Source organism: Octopus sinensis, linkage group LG1 (genome assembly GCF_006345805.1).
Source record: "Octopus sinensis linkage group LG1, ASM634580v1, whole genome shotgun sequence".
NCBI lineage: Eukaryota > Metazoa > Mollusca > Cephalopoda > Octopoda > Octopodidae > Octopus > Octopus sinensis.
In genome coordinates, this window is record NC_042997.1 from 202,164,839 (window position 1) to 202,187,857 (window position 23,019).

General features: G+C 38.3%; 1 protein-coding gene and 1 long non-coding RNA gene across 6 annotated transcripts in view; one reads left to right on the forward strand and one right to left on the reverse strand.

Annotated features, from left to right (window-relative positions):
* The window catches only part of LOC115232327 (protocadherin Fat 4-like), a 648,900-nt gene that overhangs the window by 321,307 nt on the left and 304,574 nt on the right, over window positions 1–23,019 (forward strand). The gene's annotated exons all lie outside the window — the stretch shown is intronic.
* Window positions 2,122–7,186, reverse strand: LOC118765820. The gene is made up of 3 exons (XR_005001706.1): window positions 7,142–7,186; window positions 6,693–6,695; window positions 2,122–2,290 (listed from the first exon to the last, which is right to left on the reverse strand). It is a non-coding gene; the product is annotated as an uncharacterized LOC118765820 (long non-coding RNA).

Genomic DNA, 23,019 nt, shown 5'->3' on the forward strand with positions numbered 1-23,019 from the left:
GTATGTTTGATCTGCTATAAATAGAAGTCAGATCTTCCTCAAATTAAAGGCTGTCATGTTAACCCTCTCGTTCATATTTCTGTTGAAATACACAGCCTTACATTTCAATTAATTTTGAAAGTAATGAAGAGAGTTTAGTAAACTAATTTTGTCCTTATTTAGCTGTGGATTCAAACTTAGATTTACATAAAATCTTGATGAAAATTTTCAATTTAGATCACTTTAACTCAGGAAGCTTTGATCACAGAAGCAGGATCTTAATATTAAAAGAGTTAAAAAAAAGAACATGTCAGGGTATAGTGTAAGCTGGGCTACAGTATTGTAGTGGGGCAATGGGGAGTCAAAAGTACTGGATGGTCATTGCTGGAATACATATGATCATAAAACCAACTGGATCAGGCCTGAACAGGGGCTAAAAATGGTAATTCTTTTTATCATCTTTTAAAGAGAGTTGATATTAAATGTAAATGCATACTAAATCTATATTTCAATGTGAACAACATTTAGTGATGTAATTGTATCTCTGTAACTCTAGAGGAGTGCTGCTTTGTTTACAATAACATATGTAAATATGTTTATATTTAAGCATCTGGCTTTGTGAAAGTAAGATGATAAGATATATGAAAGAGAAATATTGTTCATATCTTCAGCTCTGTAAATATAACAAGCTGATAGAAGAATGACTGGAGACACACACACACCCAGGGACACCTGCTGCATGTATGGTTAAACAGGAGCTTGCATATTTAATATATGAGAGAAAGAAATAATAAAATCTTTGTTTAGATATGTCAGCTGAAGAAACACAAGGGTGACAAAAAGAAATTTAAATAAATGTAATAAAATTCAAACTAGAATGCTGTAGGGAATGCTTCTAATGTTGACAGTATGGTACCATTTTGGGACTTGTATCCTATATAAACTATATAACAGGTTGTGTTTCCTCTCTGTTGCTTTTATGAAACTTTCAAAGTGAAACTCTACATGCAAACTTTATGCAGTCTTTGGTTTGGATATGTTGTTGTGATGTTGAAGTTTTACAAATTTTCTAATGCCACTCAAAAATACAAAGTATTTACTTATTGTTAAATTGTCAAGTTTCTGCATAATCCCTTTCAGAATATTTGTTTATATATTCAACTTTGTTTTATATCATCATTCATCATCATCATCATCATCATCGTCGTTTAACGTCCGTTGATGATGATGATGAATGATGATATAAAACAAAGTTGAATATATAAACAAATATTCTGAAAGGAACAATAGAATAATTGGTTACAGGTCACCAACAGAGCAGTCATTTGTTTGCTGAATCTATGATAGTGACAATGACAAGGGAATGTTTATGACACACTGCAGAACAAATATGGCAAGGAACTTTGTTTGAAAAGATATTAAGCATTTTCTTTTTGTGGTTTTCTTTTTTTCTTTTTTTATCTTCCACCAACATACAATTTCAGTTTGTAGTAATGGCATGACTAGAAAACTCTATTCTATGTGCTGCAATGGTTGTGTCTTTGAGCAGCAACATACATCGATCGGATAGGTCTCTCGATACAACAACACACTAATCACTGACTGATTGAGAAGAATTTATGCAATTAATTTGATCTTCAAGTATCTCCAGGAACACGAGTTTGCATTTGCCGGCATGCCCACAAATATGGTTCACTTTTTAGCGAGAGGGATTTGCTACTTGAATGAACCCGTATCATTTGCAGTCTCTGTTGTTACCAGCAAATATGGGAGTGCACTACTGTTGCACATGTTTCCTGATAAAGACTGAATTATATCGGTTGCACACCAATAATGCAAACGCATGCCTATGAATCTAAACTACTGAATTAATTGAATTAATTCGTTGCAGCCAATTAGCAATTAACTTGCTATATCAAGAGGCCTGGCTAATTAATGATAGCCTTGATTACACTTCTCTTGCTATGTTGCTTCACATGAAACAAGGGATCTTTTTATGTATGCTATCAATGCAAAGAACATTTTCCCCTCTTATTAAGACCTAAACATGTTGACAATAATTTCCCAGGCATGCCAAGGAAAATGATAATCATCATCATCATCATTGTCTAATATCTGTTTTCCATGCTGGCATGGGTTGGACGGTTTGACTGAGGTCTGGAGAGCCAGCAGCTGCACGAGGCTCCGGTCTGATCTGGCAATGTTTCTACAGCTGGATGCCCTTCCTAACACCAACCACTCCGAGAGTGTAGTGGGTGCTTTTTACATGCCACCAGCACAGGAGCCATGCAGGCAGGCCTGGCATAGATCACTTTTGGATAGTGTTTTTTTGCATGCCACCAGCATGGAAGCCAGTCAGGCAGTCCTGGCATCAACCACATTTGGATAGTGCTTTTCATGTGTCACCAGCACAGGAGCCAGTCAGGGGGTACTGGCATTGGCTACATTTGGATTGTGCTTTTTACGTGCCACCGATATGGGACCCAGTCAGGCAGATCTGGCATTGGCCACATTCAGATGGTGCTTTTTATGTGCCATTGGCACAGGAGCCAGTCAAGGAACATCTGCACTGACCACATTTGGATGATGCATTTTACGTTCCACCAGAACAGGGGCTAGTCAGGGGGCACTGGCCACAACTACGATTTTGGTTTTATTTAACTCAATAGGTCTTAAGTGTATCATATTGCCTGATGCATCAAAGGTGCTCTTAAATGAGTCGGACATGCAACACTGGCTTCGGCCATGGCTGCGATCTCACTTTAGTTGCCAGGTCTTCTCAATCACAGCATATCTCTAAAAATCATTTCAGGCAATGAGCTGATAGAATTGTTAACACAGAGAATAATGCTTAACAATATTTCTTCCAACTCTATGTTCTAGTTTCAAATGCTGCCGGATTCCACTTTGCCTTTCGTCTTTTTAGGGTCCATAAAATAAGTACCATTTGAGCACTAGGATCAATATAATCTGTGTATCCCCTCACTGAAATTGCTGGCCTTGTACCAAAATTTGAAATCAATACTAATAAATTATTTAATAAATTAAATACTAATGATTAATATCATTTATTTATAAGTACATAATTCATTCTTTTAATTCTACTTAAATATATGAATATTAACTCACAACAAAAATTATGACCTACTCAAGATCTCAATGTAATAGCAATATCATAATTTTAACCTATAACCTTCTAACCTCACAAGTATATTCTCAGCATTCTTTCTTCTTTTCCTTTTTCTTTCAACTCTACCCCCTTTATCAGTCAGCTTTGCTTTTCTGGATCAATAAAAAAAAAATAATACATATCCAATGCACTCGACTAATGGAAACATCAGATCGTCAGACTGGATGCCAGGATTGTGTTTACCATGTGAAATTGGTCTGTCCAGTTGTGTTACACCATTATGGTTAGTGGCTATTTAACAAAGGATTAATTTAACCCTTTTGATACCAACCTGGCTGAAACCAGCTCTGGCTCTGTAGTACAAATACAGTTCAGAGTGCATCCATCAGTCCAATGGAGGGTACTCTGAGCTTATTTGGATGTGTTAACATTTTATTTTTAAGCTAGAATTTTTTTCCATGAGAAACTGCAGTGAAAAATATATCTCAGATATATTAGAACTGGTCTTACTTTTCAATCACTTCTTCACGCAGTTACTTGTGAATGTTTTCGCCGGGCAGCCTCCACCAACTGTGGTTGATGGCATGGCAGCACAGCGAAGAGCAGTCCAGTTGGCAACAGCCACCAGGCTTGCAGCATCAGCCACAGTCGCATCCACGCTAACACAGATGGGCATGCTTGACGACATCGCACTGGTGTTTTGAATGAGACAAGGTTGTCCTGAGACCTGTTGAATATCTTTTTTTCATGTTAGAAGAGTGTTTGGGGTGAGGAGTTTTCATTGTATGTCATGTAGATAATGGATGTAAGAGGCAGTTTAAGGAGGAGTGTTTTTTTTTTATCCTTCTTACTTAGAAAGGGAAATACAGAAGCCATGGCTCTTTATTTTCAGTTTCCAAGAAATGGTGGGGATAGAGGAGAAGATAATCCTCAAACTGGGGACCCAGCCTGAATAATTTAAGTCAGTGAACTCTACTAAAGGTACTCAAAGACCAAGTATGTGGTGGTGTTAAACAAAAAGATGAATGAAGTTCCCACCACCTTGGGTGGTGGTATTAAACCCCAAAAAATGGATTAAAGTCTATTCCCCAACCCCAAGAACTCAGATTACAAAGAAAGGCAACACAAACTGCAAGGTCTCTTGTATGAATTCCTAATAATTCCACTGACTTACTTTCCTTGGTGTTACCTTATTTTATTGACAAATGTAGCCCCAAATGAAGGAAAGGCAACGTTGACCCTGGCAGGATTTGAACTCAGCATACAGAAAGCTGGAATGACTACCATGAGGTATTTCTTCTATGCTCTAATGATTCAGCTAATTTGATGCTTTGGTGGTTTTATCTGAATCGTGTTGTTAGAAGATGATTAATGTGCAGAAGGAATTGTTCAGTATAAGTGTACTGATGAGTATTATACAGAGAAAAGAGACTGGAGATAATTAAAGAATGATTTAATTATGATCATCTTAGTCACTTTGAGATGGTGGAAGTGAGGGTGGTTGGTCAGTAACTTGGCAGAGTCAGCCAGATAGCCAGATTCTTTCATTTTTCTTTTCTGTCTCTGGTAGTGTGGATGAAATACAGTTGTAAGTTTTCCATAAATTTGGACAGATTCCTACTTGGATAGAGAAAGGGTGAAGAATTTTGGTAACTATAGGTGCTGTCTCAAGGACCGTCAGTGTGGGGGTAATAGTGGGAGCAATGTTGGAATCAGTGGTATTCCTGGGTTAGGATAACAGGGTTGAAGATAAAGTCAAGTAAATGCTTATTTTAAAACAATTGCAGAAACAGCGAAGGAAAAATATTTCCAACTGATGTAAGCATTCATTAAAAACAATGTGTTCATGTATGTGCATATATGTGTGTATATGTGCTTGCACACATGCATGTTTGTATCCGTAAATGAGGTAATTTCTACACTTCTCCTCTGGAAGCCATCTGCTCGTGATACCAGAGGGTGCACACTCTCCTACCCTGATGTAATCTCCAGGGATACAGGCATCCAGCAACAGGACCTCCGTGTTACTATGATGGACTGTGAAATCTGGTGTGGCATAGTGAATTCCATTGTCTCGACCACGATCGAACAATGATGATGATGATTGTATCCGTGTTTGTGTAGCTATATCTATATACATGTGTTTGTATACATTTTTTCATGTGTATATAAATGCACTTTTCATGTGTATATAAATGCTATATCTATATACATGTGTTTGTATACATTTTTTCATGTGTATATAAATGCACTTTTCATGTGTATATAAATGCTATATCTATATACATGTGTATATAAATGCACTTTTCATGTGTATATAAATGCTATATCTATATACATGTGTTTGTATACATTTTTTCATGTGTATATAAATGCACTTTTGTATGCATATGTGCACACATATGCATACATGTGTCTATGCATATGTTTGTATACATATGCAAACTTGTATGTCTGTGTATGTGTGAGTACCAATGTTTTGTATACATATGCTTGACTATCTGTATGCTTATATATTTGAACTTATATAAATTTATTATACTATATGCATACAAGTGTTTTTGTTTGCACGTGTGTTTATATAGTTGTGTGTATATATTTGTGTGTTGTTTCTGTGTTTCTATCAAACTTTAACAACACATTATTGATCGCACAATCTAGGATTGTATTGTGTATCTGTATTGGAATATTAGTTTCTAAATCTATTCTTTACTGACTGAGAATAATAAAACTTATTCGCTTACACATAAAAGAACTTCTCAGAAAGTAGGATTAACTTTTGAAGTGAAACTTAATAAGAGAATAATTTGTGCAACACTACCCATCCATCCCCCCCATCTAACTTCCATCTTTCAGATTTGATGTCAGTGAACTAACCTTTTATTGACAATAATTTATGATTTTACAGTGAAAACATTAAGAAAAAAATCATTGAATAATTTTTTCAATTTTTATTTTTTGTGGGGCTTGGTCTGAAGGAAAGGGTTATATTTTGGCCTTCACAAGCCCTCCTTAATTAAAATTCCTCTTAAATGATATTCACTACAACAAATGCTAATTGGAATTGCCAGTTTTGAACTAACAAAGCCTAATATGACATGTCATCAGTATTTAATGTCCATATTCCATGCTGGTAGGGGTTATATGGTTTGACAGGATCTGAGCGACTTGTAGCAGGAATATTTAGCAATGAAACCCAGATCACAATATCTGATGCCAATATAACTGACTCAAGAATACAATCACAATTTGTTAAAATATTACCAATGTCATGAAAAGATCTGACCATTACTTCATGCGGAATCAGATCTAACAACAATTTCATCTTTGCTGCACTTTTTCTGAGCACAACCAACACTATATATTCAGCACATTTTGGCTGCTAGTGACAGACAGTGGATGACAGACCTCATACTGGACTCAGAAGATGGCAGACAGTAACAGAATTTGCAGCTGGCCAGAGTGCTGTCTCAGCACAAAACAATGGACAAATGGTTAACAACAACACAATGATCAGCTAACATCAAGGAACCTACAACAGTGAATACTATCATTCCTAGTCCAAGAATGATAAGCTCTGAACTGTCTTGGTGTTTGTTATTGCTTGCAATAAAAATAGATACATGTTTGTTAAAAATCTCAAACAGATTACAGTGTTCTTTATCATAACATTTCATCATCATCATCATCCTTTAACATCCGCTTTCCATGTTGGCATGGGTTAGACAGTTTGCCTGAGGACTGGCAAGCCGGGTGGCTGCACCAGGCTCCAGTCTGTTCTGGCAAAGTTTCTACAGCTGGATGCACTTCTTAATGCCAACCACTGTACAGAATGTACTGGGTGCTTTTTATGTGCCACTGGCATGGGTATCTATCAGGTGGCACTTGCATTGACCATGCTTGAATAGTGCTTTTTACATGCCACTGGCTCAGGAGCCAGTCATATATCACTAGCATCGACCATGCTTGAATGGTGCTTTTTATGTGTCACCACCACAGGAGCCAGTCAGGGGGCACTGGCATCAATCACACTCAAATGGTGCTTTATACATTCCACTGGCACGAGTGCCAATCAGGCAACACTGGCATCGGTTATGCTTGAATGGTGCATTTTACGTGCCACCAGCATCATGCTCTGTTATCTACTTTAGCATGGTTTCTACTGCTGGATGCCCTTACCAATGCCAGCCACTTTACAGTGTGTATTGGGTGCCATCAACAATACTGAGGTCACTACATGACTTGCAAGGCTGTGAGTACCAAGGAGAGGGGGAACTTTTCACGAGGAGAATAAGTAGAGATGGAGTAAAGCAGAGAAAAGGGTTGGAGTAGAACAGGTCTCTTGCTGTAGAGGAACTACATGGCTCCTCACATTTTAGAAGGGAGGTGGAGCTTGAAAGTAGTATAACTGGTGATGAAGTGTGAGAAGGAACCTTCCAGTTTCATACAAAAATTAATTTGGATAAAGTGATTGGGAAAGATAAGTAAATGATACAGTTCTATATTTAAGAGATGAGGAATTTTGTACATTATTTACATCATTTACAATTGATGGATATTTGTCCTCATCTTGTTTGTTGTTAACACAATGTTTCGACTAATATACCCTCCAGCCTTCATCAGATGTCTTGGGGAAATTTTGAACCTGGGTTCTCATTCCTAAGGAATTTTTCAATGTTGTTGTTATTATTATTATAACCACTAGGCCATATGCCCACGGGCATATGGCATAGTGGTTAAGAATGCAGGCTACTAACCCCAATATTCCGAGTTCAATTCCAGGCAGTGATCCGAAAATAATGATAATAATAATAATGATAATTATAATAATAATAACAACATCGAAAAATACCTTAGGAATGAGAACACCGGTTCAAAATTTCCCCAAGACATCTGATGAAGGCTGGGGGGTATATCAGCTGAAACATTGTGTTAACAACAAACAAGATGAGGACAAATATCCGTCATATGTAAATAATGTTAGATAAATAAAGTTGAACATTTATATATGTTTTAACATTATCATGATAAAATAGATGTGAAATGAATATTAACAAAGTATTTATATTTAATTTCTATGTTCTGTTATTATAATTATGAAAAATGTGGATGCATTCTCCATACATACAAATCTGTAATTTAAAAAGTTTTTTTTATTTTTTGGCAATTTAAATTCCAAGTCTGCAACTGATTTGAAAGAATATGACAACTTTAAATCTGGAATAATTAATGACAACCATTATACCTATAATTATAAGTATCAATATACCTATAGATAGGTAGTAGCTAGATAGCTATAAGTACACACATACACGCACATGTCTATATCTAAGCCTTTTATGTCAGCTAATTACCTACTTGTCACACAAAGTGAAAGATGAAATTAATCCATTGTCACAAAACAGTATTGAACATGCAATCATTTGTTTTGGAAATATGTCATTTTATCAGCTTAATGTTATCGCAATTATTGATCACATGACAACTCTAATTTCGCTGTCATTTTATCAAAACAACCAGAAAATTACAATATGAAATCTGTATAGTAATTAAAACAGTTACGAGGTTTTACTATTATTATTACTATTATTATCGTTATTATCGTTTCCAATAATTTGTCTAACTAGAAGATGTATTGTAAGTTGGTGTAGAAGCGGACACGAATATAATTACATTTGTGATGTTCAATGGCTCACTCGACGGTATTATGTGATGAAGAAAGGAAAATCCACATGATATGTAAATAAAAATCAAATTTAAGTGTAATCCTATATTGGCTTCTTGTGGTGATGTGGAAGAAATTAAACTCCTATTTTAAATCATACTTAATGCACTTAAAGCTCTGTTAAACACTTCTACAACTTTTACAAATGTTATCAAATTGGTTTGGTTTCTTTTTTTTAAATATATATATATTTTGGTTGAAGGAGGAGTAGGAGGAGGAAGAGCTATATAGTAACTGCAGGCCACGCTAGATCGGTTGGTTGATAAAGGATTATGCGTATGTGTGTATTAATAACTGTCTACATGTATTTGTATGTGTATGTGTACAAGGGTGAGAGAGTGTGTCCAGGTACATATGTATGTTTACGTATGCTGTATATGTGGATATGTTTATGTACATGTGTATGAGTAAATATATGTATGCTTGAATGTCTATACATGTGTGCAAGTGAGTATGTATATGCGAGTTCACGTCTAAGTATATATGCTGTGTATTTGTGTGCGAATGGAAAATCTATCCTGGCTTAAGTTTGTTGTTTACATCATTCAATGCAAATATTAGTATTGTTTAGTGAAAACCATTTGGCTGAGGCCTTTCAAAATGGTTTCTGGAATTATTAATTACTACAAAACCACTTGAGTTTAGTTTATTCGTTAAATAATAGTTTTTAATTAATCCATTAATACATATTTTACATTACATTAATTTAAAATAAGCTGACCTGAGGCGAGACAACAATAATTAACAACAGTCTAAGTTTAATTAATTTCGTTATCATTTTCATTCCTAATTTTCCATCTCAATTCCAAAGAGAATGTTTTATAAAATTGTGGCTCTGGAACTTTACGCAAAAGGGGAATAGCTATATGAATATGTATCATGTGCAAGTTTAGGGTGGTATGTAGCTAGAATTGCTAGAAGGTTGTAAAAAAAAATAATAATTTGTAGTAATTTTTCTGGATCTTTGTGCTTGGGGTTCAAATCCTACCGAGGTCAGCTTTCCCTTTAATTCCCCCAGGGGCAATAAAAAACATAGCCCCAGTTAAATATTGCTTTTAAATTTTGGCACAAGGCAAACAATTTCAGAGGAGGAGGCGGGTCGATTACACCGACTCCAGTGGTACTTATCGATCCTGGAAAGATGAAAGACAAAGTCAACCTCAGCAGGATTTTAACTCAGATATAAGGACAGACGAAATGACACTAAGCATTTTCCCCCACCATGCTAACAATTCTGCCAGCTCACCTCCTTGCGCCAATTAAATATTGCAGTCAATTTAGTTGACTGACTGTTCCTCCACCAAAGTTCTATCCTATGTTAGAAACTATTTTCTTGGACAATTTTAAAGGTTTAAGTGTTGGGAATACCCTGTGTCTATCTGATATTTCTTGAATTATTTGTGGAATTTGCAATAAAAGTTATGGTCCACTTAGTTGTATTGTTTAAGAAATAGAAATATGAGTCAGGAAACACTTGACCAGTTTTGGAATATCTTCTTCATTGGTAGGAGTGGATTCATGTCAAAGAGAAATGACTTGCTTGACTGCTATCCTGGTAATATTGTCTGTAGATGGAGTAGTACCACAATGAATATCACATATCAATGTCCAAGTTCTTCTGTACCACAAAGAACCTCACAGCAGAGACTCCTCCCCCATGCAGCCCAGGAGACAACCATTTATATCCTCCCAGTTCCTGTCATGCACTGTTAATAATATATGGCAATGTAGATAACTCCCTATCTATATACAATCTCAGAATGAATATCTCAAGTTTGTCTTACATCTTTCATCCAGCTTTTGGAAACTTAATGGTGCAAGGGAATTGCAAGGATATCATGAAAGATAAACTTTGCAAAGGTTCAGTTTGAATCTTATGCAACTAACCCAGCTGTACTTAGAAACTAAACATTTAGACCAGTAGAGTTCAGCTGGTCTCTTTGTTTTCAAGAAATTGTTTCATAAAAAGAGGACTAGCAGTGCCCTTGGACCATCTCAGGACATCCAAGACTAACAAGAAGTAAAGATGTTACTCTCAGACTAGAGACTTGTTACAAATGATTGTAACAAAGTGGAATCTGCCAAAATCGCTTAAGGACCTGGTGATGCAGTTTTTAATTGGGCAACCACTTCAGAACAGATATGGTCCTGTCAGAAGGATTCCACACAGTTTTTATTAGATCGATTTAACAAATGCTTTAGTTAATTCTGGGCTATGGTGGAAGACACTTACCTACTATGTCACAGTTGGATCGAACTTAAAACTACATGGTTGTGATACTAACTTCTTAAGTACATAGCAACAAAGATCAACAATAAAACTGAGGCATATGGTTCAATCAGAAAATCTTTGTGGATCTGCCCAAAGCTATAGTAGAAAACACTTGCCTAAAGTACTGTACTGTTGAACAGAACCCAGAACCATGTGGCTGCAAAGTGAGCTCCTTAACCACACAGCCATGCCTGCACTTATGAAAACTATTTCTAATATTTTCCAATGGTATTTAGCGAACAATATTATTTCCCAAACTCAACTGTGTTTTGAAAGCCTCCTCTGGCCCCTGTGTCCCTGGCATGTAAAAAGCACCCACTACACTCACAGAGTGGTTGGTGTTAGGAAGAGCATCCAACTGTAGAAACACTGCCAGATCAGACTGGAGCCTGGTGCAGCCTCTTAGCTTCTCAGACCCCAGTTGAACCGTCCAACCCATGCTAGCATGATAAAAGGACGTTAAACGATGATGATGATGATGATGAAAATCTTGTTAAGTCTGTGTTGTTAAACACTTTCCTTTAGATCAAATATTTCTTTCACTATCTGCAATTCTGTTTTGCTTATACTTTGTGGTTGTTTAACAAAGTCCATGCTGCTACTTCAGCGAAAGCTTATATGTTAATTAGCATCATCTATATTCATTATTCACATATATTTGTTATAAACATTTTTCTTTTTAGCATTTTGCTATGCAGGTTTTATTAAATTAGTTATGCATTATTTTCATTTTGTTCTTGAATCAATATAAAAGTTTTTGTTTTTAGTGAAGTTGCAGTGTTTTTACAGTTCTGGTTGCAAATGTCTTGAAACATTTCATTTTTTGTTTTTTGCTAATAACTAAAAGACTATGGTTGCAAATACAAGCAGCAGCTGAAATGGGATTCCTCTGAAAAGGGTCCCTGGAGCAATGCTAGTTGACAGGTTATGTAGCTCAGAGATCAGAGAGCCTTTCCTCCAAGCTGTGCTGCTGCTTTCTGCATTAAGAGATCACAGCTCCAGCGTTACAGAAAAGTGATTAGAATGTCAGAGGAAAGAATCACATGACAGATTTGTCAAGCTGAGCCAACCAGCAGGAGATCTAAGGGTAAACCAAGCGGGAGTTGGTGGGATAACATCCATAGTACTAGTTGGTCATGGTTGGGAATCCAGCTGGAAAATGTAATGACAATTGCTTCTGATAGGAGCCTGACAACTCTACTGCCATGGCCTTAACACAAATAGTTGGTGAGAAAGTTGGAGGATATAAATGATGGTGTTGTTTTGTTTTTTTCATCCCATTGCATTGGGCAAGCGTCTTCTACTATAGTTTTGGGCTGAGCAAAGCCTGGTCAGTGGGTTAGGTAGACAGAAACTGAATGAACCTGAATGACGGTGGCAAGCTGGTAGAAACGTTAGCACGCCGGGTGAAATGCTTAGCGGTATTTAATCTGCCATTATGTTCTGAGTTCAAATTCTGCCGAGGTCGACTTTACCTTTTATCCTTTCTGGGTCGATAAATTAAGTACCAGTTACACACTGGAGTTGATGTAATTGACTTAATCCTTTGTCTGTCCTTGTTTGTCCCCTCTATGTTTAGCCCCTTGTGGGCAATAAAGAAATAAGAAACTGAATGAACTTCATGACATGTGTGTGCGTGTGTTAGCATCTGAGTTTGCCCCCACCCCCACCACTTGACAACCAGTGTTGGCGTGTTTACATCACCGTAACTCAACAGTTCAGCAAAAGAAACCAATAAAATAAGCACAAAGCTTCAAAAGAAAAAATAAGTCCTTGGGTTGAATCATTTCACTAAAAATTCTTCAAGACAGTGCTCCAGCATGGCAGCAGTCTACTAATGGCTGAAACAAGTAAAAGATAATAAATGATATTCCATCAAATATCAACAATGAAATATCACATTTCATTTCAACCAAATTATGAGTTCAAATTAAAAGGACCTCAGATCTTCTTCTTCTTCAATTTGGTAATATTCTTTCGCTCTACCATTGCCCCCCCCCCTCCCGTCATATTTGAATCTCTCTCTCCTCACTTCATTTCAGTACTTGATGATTTCATTCCTAATAACTTCTGCTTTATTGGTTTATTCATGCACACAGATACTTTGTTATTGATTGCTAGCTCCTTGACTCATATTAGGTCCTCTCCTTGCTCTCCCAGTCGGTTGATTACATTCATCCATTGAACGAACCCATATTATGCAATTCTAAATGCCAGCAAGAACTTTCTTCTTTTTCCTATTAGACTTTGTTTTTATTGCAACATATTTTTGCAAGAAGAAAAGAAAGAAAACTGCATTAAACGTATAAAAGATCAAATTATTGAGAAAAAGAAACCATAACTACCTCACCAATGAAACAAAGAAAATGCGGGGGTTAAACAGCAGAAGATGGTGGCGGGGAGTAACAGGTTGTACACACCAGAACAAATGGTGTGTTTAGCTGCGCCTCATGGACATGATTGTAAAGGTGGTACCATGGAGAATGGCCAGCAACACTCCCTGCAGCAGCCACCCCACTTTGTAGGACTCATTCCTAAGATGAGCCACAACTGTCCTAATTTTGTGGAGGAGCATATTTTAATTCATAGCTTAAAACTTATTTAAATCATTGTATAAACTTTATCAATAACAATTAGGATTTTTACTGAGGTATTAGCTGTTGTATATTGTAGCTTCACAGGGTTGTGTGTAATAGGGTTTACAAGGATGTATGTTTTTATGGCACTGTGCTTAAGAAACTTGCTTTGCAACCATGTGGTTTTGGATTCAGTGCAAAGTTAGCTTCTTAACCACACAGCCATGTCTGCACTTATGGAAACCATTTCTGATGGTATTTCGAATGGTATTTAGCAAATAATATTATTTTCCAAACTCAACTATGTTTTGAAGTCAACATGAAAGCTTGTTAAGTCTGTGTTGTTAAAATGGGCAAGTGTCTTTTACTATAACCTCGAGTCGGCCAATACCTTGTGAGTAAATTTGGTAGGTGGAAACTGTTGAAGCCTGTCATATATGTATGTTTACAAGGATGTATGTTTTATGGCACTATGATTAAGAAGCTTACCTTGCAACCATGTGGTTCTGGATTCAGTGTCACCATGTGGCACCTTGGGCAAGTGTCTTTTACTATATATAACCTCAGGTTAACCAATACCATGTGAGTAAATTTGGTAGGTGGAAACTGTGTAGAAGCCTGTCATATGCATGTGTGTCTGTGTATCTCATCACCTACTGCTTGATTGTTTGTGTCCCTATAACTTAACAGTTTGAAATTTGTGTCCCTGTAACTTAACATTTCAGCAAAAGTGACCAATAAAATAAGGACCAGACTTGAAAATAAGTACTGGGGTTGATTTGTTTATCTGCAGCCCAGTGGTTCTCGACCATTTTTTACCTATGGAACCCAAGTTTGGTTCCTATTTTACTCTGCTAGACCCCCAAAGACATTTGAAGTTTTAAAAAATCACATATTTTTATAATTAAATATTATGAAGAATTGTATTAAAAAATTACTCATTTACTCTTTTACTTGTTTCAGTCATTTTGACTGTGGCCATGCTGGAGCTCCACCTTCAGTCGAGCAAATCGACCCCAGGACTTATTCTTTGTAAGCCTAGTACTTATTCTATCGGTCTTTTTTGCTAAACTGCTAAGTTATGAGGACGTAAACACACCAGCATCAGTTGTCAAGCGATGTTGGGGGGACAAACACACACATACATATATATATACATATACACGACAGGCTTCTTTCAGTTTCCGTCTACAAAATCCACTCACAAGGCTTTGGCTGGCCCGAAGTTATAGTAGAAGACACTTGTCCAAGGTGCCACGCAGTGGGACTGAACCCGGAACCATGTGGTTCGTAAGCAAGCTACTTACCACACAGCCACTCCTACGACTATTGTTAAAATATTTTGTACATTGGAGAAGTATGACCAATTTATTGTGCATAAATTTTAACAACTAAGACTTATATGGACCTCTAAGGGTTATGTATACCAAAGTTTGAGAACCACTGGACTGAACACTTCAAGGCAGTCTTCTAGCATCCGCAGGCCAATGACTGAAACAAGCAAGAGAAAATATATTACAAGTTATCTTCAGGAGAAACTAAAGAAGACATGCTCTGCAGCAAATAATGGCCTTGTATCATAACAGGAAGAAAATATTGAAGAGGAGAGAATGGATATTTTTGGATCCATTCTTGGCTGTATCACATAACATTTTGAAGGATATGCTTGCACAATCTAGAAATATGACATTTCTACTAAATAGGGGAAGCGATTTTTTTTTTCCTTTTATTTTCTTTCTTTTTTTTTAAGGAGAATAACCTAAGAGCATCATCTAAATCTCCAGGATGTAATGAGGAAATATCGAAGATGTAATTCATCTAATCAGTTCTTGCTTCAAATGTCGTCAAGCTTATATATTTTCATTGAAATATGTTACTTACGAAGGAGGGGAAAATACATGAGGATTCCCAAAGGAAATCATCAAAGACACTTTATGGAATATATAGAACTCCTTCATAATATTTTAATAAGAAATATTGCTGCTACATTTTCAATTACAGCTACAATCAAAGCCTGCCTGAAGAGATCTTATGAAGTTCTCGAATATAATACATAACAAAAATAGGCAGTGTTGAGAAAGCTGCAGTACATTAATATTCTTTGAAAATCCACAAAGAGGAAAACTGTTATGGGTGTGAACAGTTGCAACAGAACTTGTGTATATAGATTATGAGCTCAGTTTCATATACATCCACGTGTGTGTGTGTGTTTAATAAATGTATAACTCAAAGCACTTGCTTTATTTTGTTCATCCAGATTTCAGATTTTCACAGAATAAATATATTGGATATTAAATGCAATATAGATTCGTAAACTAACAGAAAGCTACTTAGGATAGCAGGAAACTTTGGTACAAACGTAAGATATAATAATGAAAGCAGAAAAAAGAAACAGCGTTTGAGCGTTTATCTTCCAGTACTTCAGAACGATAAATCGATGTGTTGTAAAGCTGGTACAAACTAGAAGACACGATGAGAGAGAGAGAGAGATGAAATGTTAAGTAACACAAACTTTTCATCAGCCATTAGTAGAATTAATGTAGAAGATGTATGTAAGGAAAGAAAATGGAATCTCAGTGACAAGAAGGCTTTGAAAGCAGAAGAATAATTTTGTAATCCATGAACTACCGAGAGCTTTTCATTTCAAACTTAGTAGATGTAGATTGTTGGAGGAAATATTTGAATTCAATGAAAAAGTAGCATCATTATTATTATTATTTAAGGTGGTAAGTTGTCAGAATCATTAACAGGCTGGGCAAAATGCTTAGTGGCATTTCATCCGTTTTTACATTCTGAGTTCAAATTCCACCAAGACCAACTTTACCTCCCAACCTTTTGTGGGTTGATGAAATAAGTACCAGTTACACACTGGGGTCAGTGTAATTGACTTATCCCCTCCCCTAAAATTCCAGGCCTTGTCCCTATAGTAGAAAGGATTATTATTATTGTTATCATTATTATTACTTAAGGTGGTGAGCTGGCAGAATCGTTAGCACCTTGGGCAAAATGCTTTGCAGCTTTTGATCCATCTTTACATTGTGAGTTCAAATTCTGCCATGGTCTACTTTGCTTTCATCCTTTCAGGGTCGATATAATAAGTATCTGCTGAAAACTGGGGTTGAATTAATCTATTCAATTCCTCCTCCAAAATTGCTGGCCTTATAAAAAATTATGAAATCATTATTATTTTTATTATTATTATTCAGTGCAACCTTGGGCAAGTATCTTCAACTATAGCCTCGAGCCGACCAAAGACTTGTGAGTGGATTTGGTAGACGGAAACTGAAAGAAGCCCGTCGTGTATATATATATATATATATATATATATATATATATATATATATATATAATATATATATATATATATATATATATGTACAGCCATGCTACATGGTAGTGAAACATGGGCCGTGACAGCTGAGGATATGCGTAAGCTTGCAAGAAATGAAGCCAGTATGCTCCGATGGATGTGTAATGTCAGTGTTCATAATCGTCAGAGTGTAAGTACTTTGAGAGAAAAGTTGAACCTAAGAAGTGTCAGTTGTGGTGTGCAAGAGAGACGGCTGCGCTGGTATGGTCATGTGACGAGAATGGCTGAAGATAGTTGTGTGCAAAAGTGCTACACCCTAGCAGTTGAGGGAACCTGTGGAAGAGGTAGACCCAGGAAAACCTGGGACGAGGTGGTGAAGCACGACCTTCGAACTTTAGGTCTCACCAAGGAAATGACTGAAGACCGAGTCCTATGGAAGTGTGCTGTGCATGAGAGGACCCGGCAGGACTAGTCAGGCCATATCCCGTGGCCCCTACCTGGGACGTAGTCGATCCACCTGTGCATACCTTCCTTCTTGTGACACTTCTGAAGACCTGCTGAGGCAAGTGAAAATCAATCAAAATAGATGAACATCAATGGAATTTGTATCTTTGTGGTACCAGTGCCTGTGGCACACAAGAAAACTATCCGAACGTGGCCGTAGCCAGTACCGCATCGACTGGCCTCCGTGCTGTGGGAACATGGTGGCACATAAAAACACCATCCGAAGACCCGGCAAGACTAGTCAGGTCATAACCCGTGGGCCCTACCTGGGACGTAGTCAGTCCACCTGTACATACCTTCCTTCTTGTGACACTTGTGAAGACCTGCTGAGGCAAATCAAATCAAATCAAATCAAATCAAATCAAATCAAATCAAAATAGATGAACATCAAATCAAATCAAAACAAATCAAAATAGATGAACATCAATGGAATTTGTATCCTTGTGGTACCAGTGCTGGTGGCACACAAGAATCCATCCGAACGTGGCCGTAGTCAGTACCGCTTGTGGTACCAGTGCCGGTGGCACACAAGAATCCATCCGAACGTGGCCGTAGTCAGTACCGCTTGTGGTACCAGTGCCGGTGGCACACAAGAATCCATCCGAACGTGGCCGTAGTCAGTACCGCATCACTCGCCATCGTGCTGTGGCACATAACAAACACCATCCGGTCGTGGCCGTTCGCCAGCCTCATCTAGCACCTGTGTCGGTGGCACATAAAAAGTAGTCAGTACCGCTTGTGGTACCAGTGCCGGTGGCACACAAGAATCCATCCGAACATGGCCGTAGTCAGTACCGCATCACTGGCCATCGTGCTGTGGGCACATAACAAACACCATCCGGTCGTGGCCGTTCGCCAGCCTCATCTAGCACCTGTGTCGGTGGCACATAAAAACACCTTCCGAAGACCCGGCAAGACTAGTCAGGCCATAAACCATGGCCCCTACCTGGGACGTAGTCAGTCCACCTGTGCATACCTTCCTCCTTGTGATACTTGTGAAGGCCTGTTGAGGCAAGTGAAAATCAAAATCAAAATCAAATCAAAACAAATCAAAATAGATGAACATCAATGGAATTTGTATCTTTGTGGTACCAGTGCCGGTGGCACACAAGAGAAAACCATCCGAAAGTGGCCGTAGCCAGTACCGCATCGACTGGCCTCCGTGCTGTGGGCACATGACAAACACCATCCGATCGTGGCCGTTCGCCAGCCTCATCTAGCACCTGTGTCGGTGGCACATAAAAACACCATCCGAAGACCCGGCAAGACTAGTCAGGCCATAACCCATGGCCCCTACCTGGGACGTAGTCAGTCCACCTGTGCATGCCTTCCTTCTTGTGACACTTGTGAAGACCTGTTGAGGCAAGTGAAAATCAAATCAAATCAAAACAAATCAAAATAGATGAACATCAATGGAATCTGTATCTTTGTGGTACCAGTGCCGGTGGCACACACTTTGTGGTACCAGTGCTGGTGGCACACAAGAGAACCATCCGAACGTGGCCGTAGCCAGTTCCGCATCGACCGGCCTCCGTGCTGTGGGCACGTAACAAACACCATCCGATCATGGCCGTTCGCCAGCCTCATCTGGCACATAAAAACACCTTCGAAGACCCGGCAAGACTAGTCAGTCCACCTGTGCATACCTTCCTTCTTGTGACACTTGTGAAGACCGGTTGAGGCAAGTGAAAATCAAAATCAAATCAAAATAGACAAAATAGATGAACATCAATGGAATTTGTATCTTGTGGTACCAGTGCCTGTGGCACACAAGAATCCATCAGTGCCGTAGTCAGTGCGGTGGGCACATGACAAACACCATCCGATCGTGGCCGTTCGCCAGCCTCATCTAGCACCTGTGTCGGTGGCACATAAAAACACCATCCGAAGACCCAGCAAGACTAGTCAGGCCATAACCCATGGCCCCTACCTGGGACGTAGTCAGTCCACCTGTGCATACCTTCCTTCTTGTGACACTTGTGAAGACCTGTTGAGGCAAGTGAAAATCAAAACAAATCAAAATAGATGAACATCAATGGAATTTGTATCTTTGTGGTACCAGTGCCGGTGGCACGTGGCACATAAGAAAACCATCCGAACGTGGCCGTAGCCAGTACCGCATCGACTGGCCTCCGTGCTGTGGGCACGTAACAAGCACCATCCGATCGTGGCCGTTTGCCAGCCTCATCTGGCACCTGTGTCGGTGGCACATAAAAACACCATCCGAGCGTGGCCGTCTGCCAGCCTCGTCTGGCACCTGTGTCGGTGGCACATAAAAACACCATCCGAGCGTGGCCGTCTGCCAGCCTTGTCTGGCACCTGTGTCGGTGGCACATAAAAACACCATCCGAGCGTGGCCGTCTGCCAGCCTCGTCTGGCACCTGTGTCGGTGGCACATAAAAACACCATCCGAGCGTGGCCGTTTGCCAGCCTCGTCTGGCACCTGTGTCGGTGGCACATAAAATCACCCACTACACTCTCGGAGTGGTTGGCGTTAGGAAGGGCATCCAGCTGTAGAAACACTGCCAGATCTGACTGGACTGGTGCAGCTTTCGGGCTCCCCAGACCCCAGTTGAACCGTCCAACCCATGCTAGCATGGAGAGCGGACGTTAAATGATGATGATGATGATATATATATATATATATATATATGTGTGTGTTTGTGTCTGTATTTGTCCCTCGAACATCGCTTGACAACCGATGCTGGTGTGTTTACATTCCCATAACTTAGCGGTTCGGCAAAAGAGATCGATAGAATAACTACTAGGCTTACAAAGAATAAGTTTTGGGGTCGATTTGCTCGACATAAGGCAGTGTTCCAGCATGGCCGCAGTCTAATGACCAAAACAAGTAGAAGAGTCCCAAATTGCTAGCCTCGTCCCAAAGTTTGAAATCAATATTTCTTCCTGTACTTTATGTTCTGATTTTCAATCCCTCCAAGGTTAACTCAGCCCTCTGAGATTAATGAAACAGCATCAAATACTGAGGTTAATAGCATCAACCACCCAGCAACCCTTGAAATTGTTAGCTCTGTGTTTAACTCAGTTGTGTTGTGTTCCTGGTCTGAGATCTCCACCGGATTCCTGGTAAAGTGGTAATGAACAACACTTGTAGAAAGAGAAGATAAAATGCTAAAAATAGACCGCCGATCATGTTACAGCTTTGTAGTCAAGTGTAATTATGGCTCGTTGCTAATGGTGTCCCCCATCAAAGCTCTTGTTCCTCTTTTGTAGTTAATTGTAAAAAAAGAAAATTGATAAAACAAGCATATAATGAACCCAGCACTTTATCTTGTAAACGAGCAAGGCTTTGACTCTTTGCAGTTAAGGAAATTATTGATATGTATTCTTCAGACAAAAAGCTTACACTTACTCAGGCAATGTGAGTGATTTGGACAATCAAGCTGGTGAAAGTCATTAGGAAAGTAACGATGTGAGCTAACAAATATGGTAGCTGAGAGAAAGGCTTATTATTGTTATTCTCCTCAATTTTTTTTTTTGTGATTTTCTCCATAGTTTTACCTGCAGTCATTTCTCTTGAGCTGTGTATGCAACTATTTTTTTTTCACTTAGAATCCCAGGAGGAGGGTAAAGTTAGACACAGAGGCCCAGTTCTGAGAATGTACAACTAGAAATGATGGTGCGTCAGGCGAAATATTTAACATCATTTCTTCTGACTCTATATTCTGAGTTCAAATTCCACTGAGGTCAACTTTGACTTGCATCTTTTTGGGGTCAATAAAATAAAGTACCTGTCTTGTACTGGGATTGATGGTATTGACTTATCCCTCATTCTCTAAAATTACTAAACTTGTGCCAAAATGTACTGGCCACAAGGCAGCGAGCTGGCTGAAACGTTAGCACGCTGGGCAAAATGCTTAGCGGTATTTCATCGTCTTTGTGTTCTGAGTTCAAATTCCACCGAGGTTGACTTTGCCTTTCATCCTTTTGGGGTTGATAAATTAAGTACCAGTTGCGTACTGGGGTTGATATAATCAACTGGCCCTGTCCCCCAAAATTTCAGGCCTTGTACCTAGAGTAGAAAAGAATATGTACTGGCCACATTGCTTCATAACCATGCAGTTCTTTGGACAAGTGTCTTCTGCTATAGCTCCAAGCTAAAAAAACACCTTGTGTACAGAACTGGCAAATGGAAACTGTATAGAAGTGTATGTGTGTGTGTGATTTCTATCTACATCTCTGTAAGTCATTGCCTGGACAGAAAACACACACACATACATATAGGATAGGTTGGTTTTTTTTAAGTTTCCATTTACCAAATCCACTTACAAGGCTTTTGTATGCCTGAGGCTATAATAGAAGACACTTGTGCAAGGTGCCACACAGTGGGACTGAACCCAGAACCATGTGATTGGGATGCTCTGTACTTTCAAAGATCAATGGAATGGAAAATAAAGTCCTTTGTTAAACATTTGATGGTTGGGGACATAAAACGTATTCAACCATGAAATTCTGTTTCAAATAAGCCTCCAGCCAACCATGCCAGTATGAAAGAATCGATGTAAAGATGAACAAATAATTCATTTTTTAATTATAATCTTATTTAAAACACAGATTTGGGGTTTTATCCCTCTACATTGCACCCAGGGCAAGTGTCTTGTACTATATCCCTGAGCTAACCAAAGCCTTGTGAGAGGATTTAGCAGACGGAAACTAGAAGAAGCTTTTTGTAAATGTATGTATACATGTCTGTTTGTGTACTTGAGTGTTGCCATCATTTGTAAACAAGCATCACCATCATACAAGTGATGTTTATTTCCAGTCTTCTATGAAATACCTCTCTGGTCATGGGAAAATATTATCTTGCTTGGAAACAGGAGAGGGTTTATGACAGGAAGGCAATCCACTCATAAGAAAAAAGTTTGCTTCAACAAATTTCATTTGGTCCATACAAGCATGGAAAAGTGGATGTTAAATGGTGGTGGTGATGACAATGATGATGATGATAGTATCTCTATTTTTCAAATTATTTCTATTATTCAAGAATATTTTTTATATCTGCTGCATTATTTTTTATCATAATTTAATATTCTGTTGTGTCTGGGGAGAGTCATTTTCTTTTTGTGCCTTATAATGTAACACACTCACCGGTAAAATTTCCACTTTTTCCTTATTTTTATTTTCCTAAAATTTTCATTGCATCTTGCAACCTTTTCAATAGTCTTGACTCTCATTATAAGGCACAAAAAGAAAATTACTCTCCCCAGACACAACAGAATATGCTTCAACACACGAAATCATATAAAGAATCTTGCAAACCAAATCCAAAAATGAAATAAAATTTAATATTGTTTTTAAGAATTGAAATTTATATTTTCTTTTTTTTTTTAAATATGCATCAAATATTGCAACATCAACATCATTATCACCATTATCATTTCATGTCCACTTTCCATTGTCTGGCTGGCTGGCTGGGATCAAATCAGTTGGAAGACCATGTCTTTCTCTAATGCCTTATTTTTGACATGGTTCTTACAGCTGGGCGCCCATACTAAGTCCTGC